The following is a 13,999-nucleotide window of genomic DNA, read 5'->3' as shown; positions in this document are numbered from 1 at the left end:
CAGCGGTCCCCAATCTACGGCCCGTCCAAAATCCGGCCGGCAGGAAGTCCCAAGTTTAAAAAAAATAAATAAATATGTACATATTTTTTGGATTGCAATTATTATTTTTTTTGTAGTCCATATATAAAAATTGTTATACCGAGAGCAACAAGTGGTAGAAAGTTGATTAAAAAGGACAGATGAAAAACAACAACAAAACTATATATATATATATATATATATATATATATATATATATACAAACAAACAAAAGAATATATATATATATATATATATATATATATATATACAGTATATATATATATATATATATATATATACATATATATACATTTTGTTTGTTTGTTAGTTTTTATTAAAATTAACTGTATTATTTTTTTATTTTTTTATCTGTCCTTTGTAATCCATTTTCTACCGCTTGTTACTCTCGATATCTCCTAGTTGCTCAGGCAAATCATATTATCTAAAGATGCATTTTTCCATCAATAATGTGACATTGTTGCACTTGGAATATATTTTTATATATATATACATATATATATACAGTATATAATATATATAACTATATATATAAATACATACATATATATATATATATATATTTATCCATCTATATATATATATATATATATACATATACATACATATATATATATATAATTATCTATATATATATATATATATATATATATATATATATATGGGAACAAGCACAAGACTAATTCATCTCTACAGAACTGTTTCATGAGGGGTTCCCTCAATCGTCAGGTATTATATCTATATATATATATATATATATATATATATATATATATATATATATGAAAGCAACACAGACCCCCTAAGGACAAAAGTTTGAAAAATATTTTATGAAGGTTTAAAAGTTACCTCGTGCTTCTTTAAATCATGAAATCAACAATTGACATTTTTAAATAAGTACATAAAAAAAGTTTTACAAATTTCATCACACATTTATGTATTTGATTCAAATTATAAATAAGCATTTAATTGTGAAATGATTTAATACTTCATGAGATAGTTAATTAAATGATGAAAATAATATAATTAGAATATGCTTAACAAACAAATTAATGACACATTTAATGAAACATGCTTCTATTTAATTCCAATTATTTTATTCATTTATGTATTTGTTTGTCCTGTCCAACTACTCAGGCAAATCACGTGCAGATTTACTCTACAAAAGAGAAGTGTGCCCTTGTTGCCTTATTTGTATCCGACTCTATTAAAAGGAATATTATCATTTTTTGGCACATTTAAGTAATTATTTACAATTGAATTGATTCATTTAAATGTGTCCCACCCGACCCTCCGTACGTCAAATGCAGTGCAAAAACGAATAGGCTCTGAGGTAAAGTACCAAAAAAAATGTGTTTCATGGGAAGATTTACGTCCGTCTGCGTCAAACAAACGCGCTGATGGGAGCTAATTGCGAAATCTCCACTCAGTGGGTATTTAGAGATTAAGTCACATTTTCCAAGACGATTATGGCACGTTGAACATGGATGTTGGTATTCATGCGGGCGCTCATTCCTAATTGACACAATCTGAAGAAGCACTGTGTTTATTTCTTCCCACTCCTGGTCAATCAAATTGCCAGATAAATAGCTAACATACCGATTTGTTTACCCCTCCGTAAAACAGATCAACTGATATTCCGACGGAGCTTTTTTTCCCAACATAATTCTCTCGCAAATCCCTTCGGGAAACCAATTTTTTTCTTTTTTTTTTTTAGGACCGTGTGATGCTTTTATCCGACGGAGCGTCGCCTCACATTTAAAACGACCATGAGACTAATGACTTTTCATCTGAGATAAATCCTTTGATCGTTTTATTGGCAGTGGTGATGCCGTTGGACCCTGCAACGCCGGAGAAAGGGGGGGGAGGGAAGGTGGAAGCCTGGGTAAAGTGCATGTCGTGGTCTTGCATCCATCTTCTTACGTAAGACAACCCAGAATCCACTGGGCAGCTGCCAAAACATGATCCAATATACATGTGTTGTTGTTGTTGTTGTTGTTGTCTTTTTATCTTAGATTAGCTCCGGCTTGAGTGAAAACAGACACTTCTTATCACAGCCCCGTCTTATAAAACAAGCCCGTCGGTCGCTCTCCATTTTTAGAACTGAGCGAAAAATGTTCCGTACCAAGGGTGTCGAACTGGTTTTCATTGAGGGCTACGTCGCAGTCATGGCTTTTTCCTTTTTTTTTAATAAAATGATGCATGCAGGCAATAATTGATCTGATTTAAATTAAATAAATATCATTTGAAAGTATTGATATACAAACCTCGTTTCCATATGAGTTGGGAACTTGTGTTTGATGTAAATATAAATGGAATACAATAATTTGCAAATCATTTTCAACCCATATTCAGTTAAACATGCTACAAAGACAACATTTCTGATGTTCAAACTGATAAAAAAAATGTTTTTTCAAATAGTCATTGACTTTAGAATTTGATGCCAGCAACACGTGACAAAGAAGTTGGGAAAGGTGGCAATAAACACTGATAAAGTTGAGGAATGCTCATCAAACACTTATTTGGAACGTCCCGCAGGTGTGCAGGCTAATTGGGAACAGGTGGGTGCCATGTTTGGGTATAAAAACAGCTTCCCAAAAAATTATCAGTCTCTCACAAGAAAGGATGGGGCGAGGTACACCACTTTGTCCACAACTGCGTGAGCAAATAGTCAAAAGTTTAAGAACAACGTTTCTCAAAGTGCAATTGCAGGAAATTTAGGGATTTCAACATCTACGGTCCATAATATCATCAAAAGGTTCAGAGAATCTGGAGAAATCACTCCACTTGGAAACCAACACTGAATGACCGTAACTTTTGATCCCTCAGATGACATTGTATCAAAAACCGACATCAATCTCTAAAGGATATCACCACATGGGCTCAGGAACACTTCAGAAAACCACTGTCACTAAATACAGTTTGTCGCTACATCTGATGCAAAGTGAAAAACTGTTCTCTGGTCTAACGAGTCCACGATTCAAATTGTTTTCGGAAATATTCGACATCGTGTCATCCGACCAAAGGGGAAGCGAACATCCAAACTCTTATCCACGCAAAGTTCAAAAGCCAGCATCTGTGATGGTATGGGGGTGCATTAGTGCCCAAGGCATGGGTAACTTACACATCTGTGAAGGCACCATTAATGCTGAAAGGTACATGCAGGTTTTGAAACAACATATGCTGCCATCTAAGCGCCGTCTTTTTCATGGACGCCCCTGCTTATTTCACTCTCCATTTTTAGAACTGAGCGAAAAATGTTCCGTACCAGGAGTGTCAAACTTGTTTTCATTGAGGGCTACGTCACAGTCATGGCTTTTTAAATTTTTTATATTATTAAAATGATGCATTAATTGGTTAATTGGGAACAGGTGGGTGCCATGATTAGGTATAAAAACAGCTTCCCAAAAAATGCTCAGTGTTTCACGAGAAAGGATGGGGCGAGGTACACCCCTTTGTCCACAAAGGCGTTAGCAAATAGTCAAACAGTTTATCAATCAATCAATCAATCAATGTTTATTTATATAGCCCCAAATCACAAATGTCTCAAAGGACTGCACAAATCATTACGACTACAACATCCTCGGAAGAACCCACAAAAGGGCAAGGAAAACTCACACCCAGTGGGCAGGGAGAATTCACATCCAGTGGGACGCCAGTGACAATAATGACTATGAGAAACCTTGGAGAGGACCTCAGATGTGGGCAACCCCCCCCCCCCTCTAGGGGACCGAAAGCAATGGATGTCGAGCGGGTCTAACATGATACTGTGAAAGTTCAATCCATAGTGGCTCCAACACAGCCGCGAGAGTTCAGTTCAAAGTGGATCCAAGACAGCAGCGAGAGTCCCGTCCACAGGAAACCATCTCAAGCGGAGGCGGATCAGCAGCGTAGAGATGTCCCAGGCGAGCGGTCCATCCTGGGTCCCGACGAGCGGTCCATCCTGGGTCTCGATTCTGGACAGCCAGTACTTCATCCATGGTCATCGGACCGGACCACCTCCACAAGGGAGGGGGGGACATAGGAGAAAAAACAAAAGAAGCGGCAGATCAACTGGTCTAAAAAGGAGGTCTATTTAAAGGCTAGAGTATACAGATGAGTTTTAAGGTGAGACTTAAATGCTTCTACTGAGGTAGCATCTCGAGCTGTTACCGGGAGGGCATTCCAGAGTACTGGAGCCCGAACGGAAAACGCTCTATAGCCCGCAGACTTTTTTGGGGCTCTAGGAATCACTAATAAACCGGAGTCTATTGAACGTTTCTCAAAATGCAATTGCAAGAATTTTAGGAATTTCCACATCTACGGTCCCTAATATCATCAAAAGGTTCAGAAAATCTAGAGAACTCACTCCATGTAAGCAGCATGGTCGGAAACCAACATTGAATGACCGTGACCTTCGATCCCTCAGACGACACTGTATCAAAAACCAACATCAATCTCGAAAGGATATCACCACATGGGCTCAGGAACACTTCAGAAAACCACTGTCACTAAATACAGTTTATCGCTGAATCTGTAAGTGCAAGTTAAAGCTCTACTATGAAAAGCGAAGGCCATTTATCAACAACATCCAGAAACGCCGCCGGCTTCTCTGGGCCCGAGATAATCTAAGATGGACTGATTGAAAGTGTTCTGTGTTCTAACGAGTCCACGATTCAAATTGTTTTTGGAAATATTCGACATAGTGTCATCCGACCAAAGGGGAAGCGAACATCCAAACTCTTATCCACGCAAAGTTCAAAAGCCGGCATCTGTGATGGTATGGGGGTGCATTAGTGCCCAAGGCATGGGTAACTTACACATCTGTGAAGGCACCATTAATGCTGAAAGGTACATACAGGTTTTGGAACAACATATGCTGCCATCTAAGCGCCGTCTTTTTCATGGACGCCCCTGCTTATTTCACTCTCCATTTTTAGAACTGAGCGAAAAATGTTCCGTACCAGGAATGTCAAACTTGTTTTCGTTGAGGGCTACGTCGCAGTCATGGCTTTTTCCTTTTTTATTATTAAAATGATGCATTAATTGGTTAATTGGGAACAGGTGGGTGCCATGATTAGGTATAAAAACAGCTTCCCAAAAAATGCTCAGTGTTTCACGAGAAATGATGGGGCGAGGTACACCCCTTTGTCCACAAAGGCGTTAGCAAATAGTCCAACACTTTATCAATCAATCAATCAATCAATGTTTATTTATATAGCCCCAAATCACAAATGTCTCAAAGGACTGCACAAATCATTACGACTACAACATCCTCGGAAGAACCCACAAAAGGGCAAGGAAAACTCACACCCAGTGGGCAGGGAGAATTCACATCCGGTGGGACGCCAGTGACAATGCTGACTATGTGAAACCTTGGAGAGGACCTCAGATGTGGGCAACCCCCCCCCTCTAGGGGACCGAAAGCAATGGATGTCGAGCAGGTCTAACATGATACTGTGAAAGTTCAATCCATAGTGGCTCCAACACAGCCGCGAGAGTTCAGTTCAAGCGGATCCAAGACAGCAGCCAGAGTCCCGTCCACAGGAAACCATCTCAAGCGGAGGCGGATCAGCAACGTAGAGATGTCCCCAACCGATACACAGGCGAGCGGTCCATCCTGGGTCCCGACGAGCGGTCCATCCTGGGTCTCGACTCTGGACAGCCAGTACTTCATCCATGGCCATCGGACCGGACCCCCTCCACAAGGGAGGGGGGGACATAGGAGAAAAAAGAAAAGAAGCGGCAGATCAACTGGTCTAAAAAGGAGGTATATTTAAAGGCTAGAGTATACAGATGAGTTTTAAGATGAGACTTAAATTCTTCTACTGAGGTAGCATCTCAAACTGTTACCGGGAGGGCATTCCAGAGTACTGGAGCCCGAACGGAAAACGCTCTATAGCCCGCAGACTTGTTTTGGGCTCTAGGAATCACTAATAAGCCGGAGTCTTTTGAACGTTTCTCAAAATGCAATTGCAAGAATTTTAGGAATTTCCACATCTACGGTCCATAATATCATCAAAAGGTTCAGAAAATCTAGAGAAATCACTCCACGTAAGCAGCATGGCCGGAAAGCAACATTGAATGACCGTGACCTTCGATCCCTCAGACGGCACTGTATCAAAAACCGACCTCAATCTCTAAAGGATATCACCACATGGGCTCAGGAACACTTTAGAAAACCACTGTCACTAAATACAGTTTGTCACTGAATCTGTAAGTGCAAGTTATAGCTCTACTATGAAAAGCGAAGGCCATTTATCAACAACATCCAGAAACGCCACCGGCTTCTCTGGGCCCGAGATCATCTAAGATGGACTGATTGAAAGCGGAAAAGTGTTCTGTGTTCTAACGAGTCCACGGTTCAAATTGTTTTCGGAAATATTCGACATCGTGTCATCCGACCAAAGGGGAAGCGAACATCCAAACTCTTATCCACGCAAAGTTCAAAAGCCAGCATCTGTGATGGTATGGGGGTGTATTAGTGCCCAAGGCATGGGTAACTTACACATCTGTGAAGGCACCATTAATGCTGAAAGGTACATACAGGTTTTGAAACAACATATGCTGCCATCTAAGCGCCGTCTTTTTCATGGACGCCCCTGCTTATTTCACTCTCCATTTTTAGAACTGAGCGAAAAATGTTCCGTACCAGGGGTGTCAAACTTGTTTTCATTGAGGGCTACGTCACAGTCATGGCTTTTTTAAATTTTTATATTATTAAAATGATGCATTAATTGGTTAATTGGGAACAGGTGGGTGCCATGATTAGGTATAAAAACAGCTTCCCGAAAAATGCTCAGTGTTTCACGAGAAAGGATGGGGCGAGGTACACCCCTTTGTCCACAAAGGGGTTAGCAAATAGTCCAACAGTTTATCAATCAATCAATGTTTATTTATATAGCCCCAAATCACAAATGTCTCAAAGGACTGCACAAATCATTACGACTACAACATCCTCGGAAGAACCCACAAAAGGGCAAGGAAAACTCACACCCAGTGGGCAGGGAGAATTCACATCCAGTGGGACGCCAGTGACAATGCTGACTATGAGAAACCTTGGAGAGGACCTCAAATGTGGGCAACCCCCCCCCCTCTAGGGGACCGAAAGCAATGGATGTCGAGCGGGTCTAACATGATACTGTGAAAGTTCAATCCATAGTGGCTCCAACACAGCCGCGAGAGTTCAGTTCAAAGCGGATCCAAGACAGCAGCGAGAGTCCCGTCCACAGGAAACCATCTCAAGCGGAGGCGGATCAGCAGCGTAGAGATGTCCCCAACCGATACAGGCGAGCGGTCCATCCTGGGTCCCGACGAGCGGTCCATCCTGGGTCTCGACTCTGGACAGCCAGTACTTCATCCATGGCCATCGGACCGGACCCCCTCCACAAGGGAGGGGGGGACATAGGAGAAAAAAGAAAAGAAGCGGCAGATCAACTGGTCTAAAAAGGAGGTCTATTTAAAGGCTAGAGCATACAGATGAGTTTTAAGGTGAGACTTAAATGCTTCTACTGAGGTAGCATCTCGAGCTGTTACCGGGAGGGCATTCCAGAGTACTGGAGCCCGAACGGAAAACGCTCTATAGCCCGCAGACTTGTTTTGGGCTCTAGGAATCACTAATAAGCCGGAGTCTTTTGAACGTTTCTCAAAATGCAATTGCAAGAATTTTAGGAATTTCCACATCTACGGTCCATAATATCATCAAAAGGTTCAGAAAATCTAGAAAACTCACTCCACGTAAGCAGCATGGTCGGAAACCAACATTGAATGACCGTGACCTTCGATCCCTCAGACGACACTGTATCAAAAACCGACATCAATCTCGAAAGGATATCACCACATGGGCTCAGGAACACTTCACAAAACCACTTTCACTAAATACAGTTGGTCGCTGAATCTGTAAGTGCAAGTTAAAGCTCTACTATGAAAAGCGAAGGCCATTTATCAACAACATCCAGAAACGCCGCCGGCTTCTCTGGGCCCGAGACCATCTAAGATGGACTGATTGAAAGCGGAAAAGTGTTCTGTGTTCTAACGAGTCCACGATTCAAATTGTTTTTGGAAATATTCGACATTGTGTCATCCGACCAAAGGGGAAGCTAACATCCAAACTCTTATCCACGCAAAGTTCAAAAGCCAGCATCTGTGATGGTATGGGGGTGTATTAGTGCCCAAGGCATGGGTAACTTACACATCTGTGAAGGCACCATTAATGCTGAAAGGTACATACATGTTTTTGGAACAACATATGCTGCAATCTAAGCCCCGTCTTTTTCATGGACGCCCCTGCTTATTTCACTCTCCATTTTTAGAACTGAGCGAAAAATGTTCCGTACCAGGAATGTCAAACTTGTTTTCGTTGAGGGCTACGTCGCAGTCATGGCTTTTTCCTTTTTTATTATTAAAATGATGCATTATTTGGTTAATTGGGAACAGGTGGGTGCCATGATTAGGTATAAAAACAGCTTCCCAAAAAATGCTCAGTGTTTCACGAGAAAGGATGGGGCGAGGTACACCCCTTTGTCCACAAAGGCGTTAGCAAATAGTCAAACAGTTTATCAATCAATCAGTCAATCAATGTTTATTTATATAACCCCAAATCACAAATGTCTCAAAGGACTGCACAAATCATTACGACTACAACATCCTCGGAAGAACCCACAAAAGGGCAAGGAAAACTCACACCCAGTGGGCAGGGAGAATTCACATCCAGTGGGACGCCAGTGACATTGGTGACTATGAGAAACCTTGGAGAGGACCTCAGATGTGGGCAACCCCCCCCCCCTCTAGGGGACCGAAAGCAATAGATGTCGAGCGGGTCTAACATGGTACTGTGAAAGTTCAATCCATAGTGGCTCCAACACAGCCGCGAGAGTTCAGTTCAAAGCGGATCCAAGACAGCAGCGAGAGTCCCGTCCACAGGAAACCATCTCAAGCGGAGGCGGATCAGCAGTGTAGAGATGTCCCCAACCGATACAGGCGAGCGGTCCATCCTGGGTCCCGACGAGCGGTCCATCCTGGGTCTCCACTCTGGACAGCCAGTACTTCATCCATGGTCATCGGACCGGACCCCCTCCACAAGGGAGAGGGGGACATAGGAGAAAAAAGAAAAGAAGCGGCAGATCAACTGGTCTAAAAATGAGGTCTATTTAAAGGCTAGAGTATACAGATGAGTTTTAAGGTGAGACTTAAATGCTTCTACTGAGGTAGCATCTCGAACTGTTACCGGGAGGGCATTCCAGAGAACTGGAGCCCGAACGGAAAACGCTCTATAGCCCGCAGACTTTTTTTGGGCTCTAGGAATCAGTAATAGGCCGGAGTCTTTTGACCGTTTCTCAAAATGCAATTGCAAGAATTTTAGGAATTTCCACATATACGGTCCATAATATCATCAAAAGGTTCAGAAAATCTAGAAAACTCACTCCACGTAAGCAGCATGGCCGGAAAGCAACACTGAATGACCGTGACCTTCGATCCCTCGGACGACACTGTATCAAAAACCGACATCAATCTCTAAAGGATATCACCACATGGGCTCAGGAACACTTCAGAAAACCACTGTCACTAAATACAGTGTGTCGCTGAATCTGTAAGTGCAAGTTAAAGCTCTACTATGAAAAGCGAAGGCCGTTTATCAACAACATCCAGAAACGCCACCGGCTTCTCTGGGCCAGAGATCATCTAAGATGGACTAATGGAAAGCGGAAAAGTGTTCTGTTGTCTGACGAGTCCACATTCCAAATTGTTTTGGGAAATATTCAACATCGTGTCATCCGGATCAAAGGGGAAGCGAACCATCCAGACTGTTATCGACATAAAGTTCAAAAGCCAGCATCTGTGATGGTATGGGGGTGTATTAGTGCCCAAGGCATGGGTAACTTACACATCTGTGAAGGCACCATTAATGCTGAAAGGTACATACAGGGTTTTGGAACAACATATGCTGCCATCCAAGCGCCGTCTTTTTCATGGACGCCCCTGCTTATTTCAGCAAGACAATGCCAAGCCACATTCAGCACGTGTTACAACAGCGTTGTTTTATAAAAAAAAGAGTGTGGGTACTTTCCTGGCCCGCCTGCAGTCCAGACCTGTCTCCCATCGAAAATGTGTGGCGCATTATGAAGCGTAAAATACGACAGCGGGGACCCCGGACTGTTGAGGGACTAAAGCTCTACATAAAACAAGAATGGGAAAGAATTCCACTTTCAAAGCTTCAACAATTAGTTTCCTCAGTTCCCAAACGTTTATTGAGTGTTGTTAAAAGAAAAGGTGATGTAACACAGTGGTGAACATGCCCTTTCCCAACTACTTTGGCACGTGTTGCAGCCATGAAATTCTAAGTTAATTATTAATTGCAAAAAAAAATACAGTTAATGAGTTCGAACATCAAATATCTTGGCTTTGTAGTGCATTCAATAGAATATGGGTTGAAAAAAATTTGCAAATCATTGTATTCCGTTAATATTTACATCTAACACAATTTCTCAACTCATATGGAAACGGGGTTTGTGTATAGACACGGCACAGGAGACACGCGTGCAGTGTTTTTAGCAAGGTTTTAATGTACATACAGTATAATTTCTCAAAGTTTCTACAGCTGGACGTGACTTTTCAGTCAACCTCCGTCACCTCTTCCTCCTCCTGTTCCCGGCCGCTTACTGTTAAAGACAGCAGATGAATAGATTAACTCGAACCACCTGGGAAATCTAATCACCTGTTAGCTGTGTCTCGCGATCTGATGGTGCTCTGCCCTCAACACCATGGACTGAGGCGGTGACCTTTGCTCCTGCAGGCAGCGCTGGTCATACACACACACATATATATATATATTTTTTTTTTGTGTGTGTGTTTCTGCTCCAAACAAGATGTGCCTTTTTGAGACAAATTCAATCGGCAAAAATAATGCCGATGGGACACAATTGTGCGATCACGCACAATTCATGGGGATTGTTTGAATTTGAGTGAATTGGCACAATATTCAACATCCTTATCTCCTGGAGGGACTGTGAACTAAAGTATACAGTGCACACAATAATTAAACTCTTAACGCAGTAAGTTGAATGATGCGGACACATTTGTTACTGGATACGTTCTGATGGGGTTCTGCCTTGCATCTGTAAGTGGTATGCAACTATTAGGTTTTAAAGGTGTTTGTATTGACAAACGTCATGTTTTAGACCACTATATTGTCAAATCAAGAACACTTACTTTATTTGTCTAGCTTGTGTGCTATTATGTGCTTAGCTGTTGTGTAGCAGCTAGCTCCTAGTAGCTAACAGCCTATCATGTTGACCTTTTGTAAATGACTTGACTAAAATACAAAAAAAGACCACGCTTGTGTGATTATTGGAGGACATTTAAGGACGTGTATCGTAGCCTTTTATTGAAGATTTACGATACTTGTTTTTCTGTTGATATTGGGCTGGTATCATTATCGCATCAGCACACTCTATATTATTATAGGTATTCAGGTCGCGTGATGCCCATGAATTTAATAGCAATACAGGTTATGAATAGATGCTCATCAGTATTGGTGGCCCAATGTCTGTTGAGATGCAGAGCACAAACCTTTTGATCCTCCTCAGCGTTGAGGCTGCAGGCAAGTTCTCTCTTCCTTCTGTTTTTCCATAGTCCACCCCATTTTTGCTCCAAGTCTCGGGGGATTTTTCCTTTACTTTAGCGCTCATGCTCAGTTTCTTCCACTTCTCCTATGAAATGACTGGATGGGCTGAGAGTGCTGCACCTTATGAAAGTGTTTCTTTTGCAGAGCGAGGATTGAGCACATGTGTGAGGATTTGCATTTGCAGGCTTTGTGGTGTTTAGTTTATTAACGGAAGTGACTAATCTCTATTGATTATTCTGCGGTGCTCCTGCGTTGTCAGCCAATCAGTCCCTTGACTCCCCATGATCTCTTCCATGCTGTGGCTCGTCCTGTCTTTGTCTTGAGTTCATGGGGGGTGACAACCTTCCTGGCTTGCATCTTCTGCTGATTTTGCCTTTTCTTCAAGATCTAGTTTTAAGATACTGTACATATATACTGTCTATATATGTATGTATATATATATATATATATATATATATATATATACATACACATATATATATATATATATATATATATATATATATATACATATACATATATACATACATAAACACACGTGTATCTATACAAATATATATGTGTATACAGTATATATATACAAATACATATATATATATATATATATATATATATATATATATATACAACTACATATATATATATATATATATATATATATATATATGTATATATATATATATATATACATCCATTTTCTACCGCTTATGTCATGATCCGCGGCTCGGATCATGACATACTCTCATTTTGTTCTGTTTGTATGTCACATCCTGTTTGGTTTTTGTCTTCCTTAGTTCCTGGTGGCACTTCCTAATTTTTCCGTTGCCATAGCCTCGGTCTAGTGTCTATCTATATATATATATATATATATATATATATATATATATATATATATATATATATATATATATATATATATTATATATATTATATATATATATATACACACATATATATATATATATATATATATATATATATATATATATATATATATATATACATATACGATGATGTGGCGACTTGTCCAGGGTGTACCCTGCCTTCCGCCCGATTGTAGCTGAGATAGGCGCCAGCGCCCCCCGCGACCCCAAAAGGGAATAAGCGGTAGAAAATGGATGGATGGATGGATATATATATATATATGACATAAGCGGTAGAAAAGGGATGTGTATATATATATATATATATATATATATATATATATATATATATATATATATATATATACATTTATATATATATATATATATATATATATATATATATATATATATATATATATATATATATATATATATACACATCCATTTCCTACCATGGATGTGTATATATATATATGGATGTGTATATATATATATATATATATATATATATATATATATACATATGTGTATATATATATATGGATGTGTATATATATATATATATATATATATATATATATATATACATATATATATATATACACATCCATTTCCTACCGCTTATGTCATGATCCACGGCTCGGATCATGACATACTCTCGTTTTGTTCTGTTTGTATATCACATCCTGTTTGGTTTTTGTCTTCCTTAGTTCCTGGTGGCACTTCCTTGTTGTTTCCGTTGCCATAGCCTCGGTCTAGTGTTTTTTTTACGCGCAACTGCTCTGTGATTATCTCCCCCATTTAAGCCTGCCCTTTTTGCTCATTCGCTCTCGCAGTCTGGTTTGCTGTCCGATGCAACAGGTGACGTTGCTATCCCCGATTGTGGTAAAAAACGTTTTGTATTCGTTATCTTCCATGCTATTCCTCTGCTTGTTTACCTAGCTCACATGCTAGCGCTTTCAGTTCTTTCTAGCTCCCGTGCTAGTTCTGTTTGTTCTTTCTTTAGCGCCTTGTGCAAGTGTTTTCTGTTCGTAGTCTGTTTTTGTAGTGTTGACTATATTATCATTCCTACCTTTACGCTGTGTCCAATCCAACTGCATCCACGAGAGAACAAACCCTAACAGTTTATCCCTTTTGGGGGTCACGGAGGGCGCTGGTGCCTATCTCTGCTACAATCAGGCGGAAGGCGGGTACACCCTGGACATATACATATATATATATATATATAAATATATATGGACGAAGGAACAAAAAGGGCAGGGTTAAGTAGGGACAGAAAATTAGGAAGCAGGTGCGCGACGACAAACAAGAGACAGGTGACACTAAATGCGTAACTAGGCAACAGAAACAAAACGGGAAGTGCCACCAGGAACTAAGGACGTCAAATACTAAACAGGGTGATGGCCATGTGCAACCCGAGGGTCCCTGGTTCAATTCCCACCTAGTACCAACCTCGTCACGTCATTTGTGTCCTGAGCAAGACACTTCACCC

The sequence above is a fragment of the Nerophis ophidion genome, linkage group LG25 (assembly GCF_033978795.1).
Source record: "Nerophis ophidion isolate RoL-2023_Sa linkage group LG25, RoL_Noph_v1.0, whole genome shotgun sequence".
Lineage (NCBI taxonomy): Eukaryota > Metazoa > Chordata > Actinopteri > Syngnathiformes > Syngnathidae > Nerophis > Nerophis ophidion.
The sequence above is the reverse complement of the archived record's forward strand: the minus strand, read 5'-3'. Positions refer to the sequence as shown.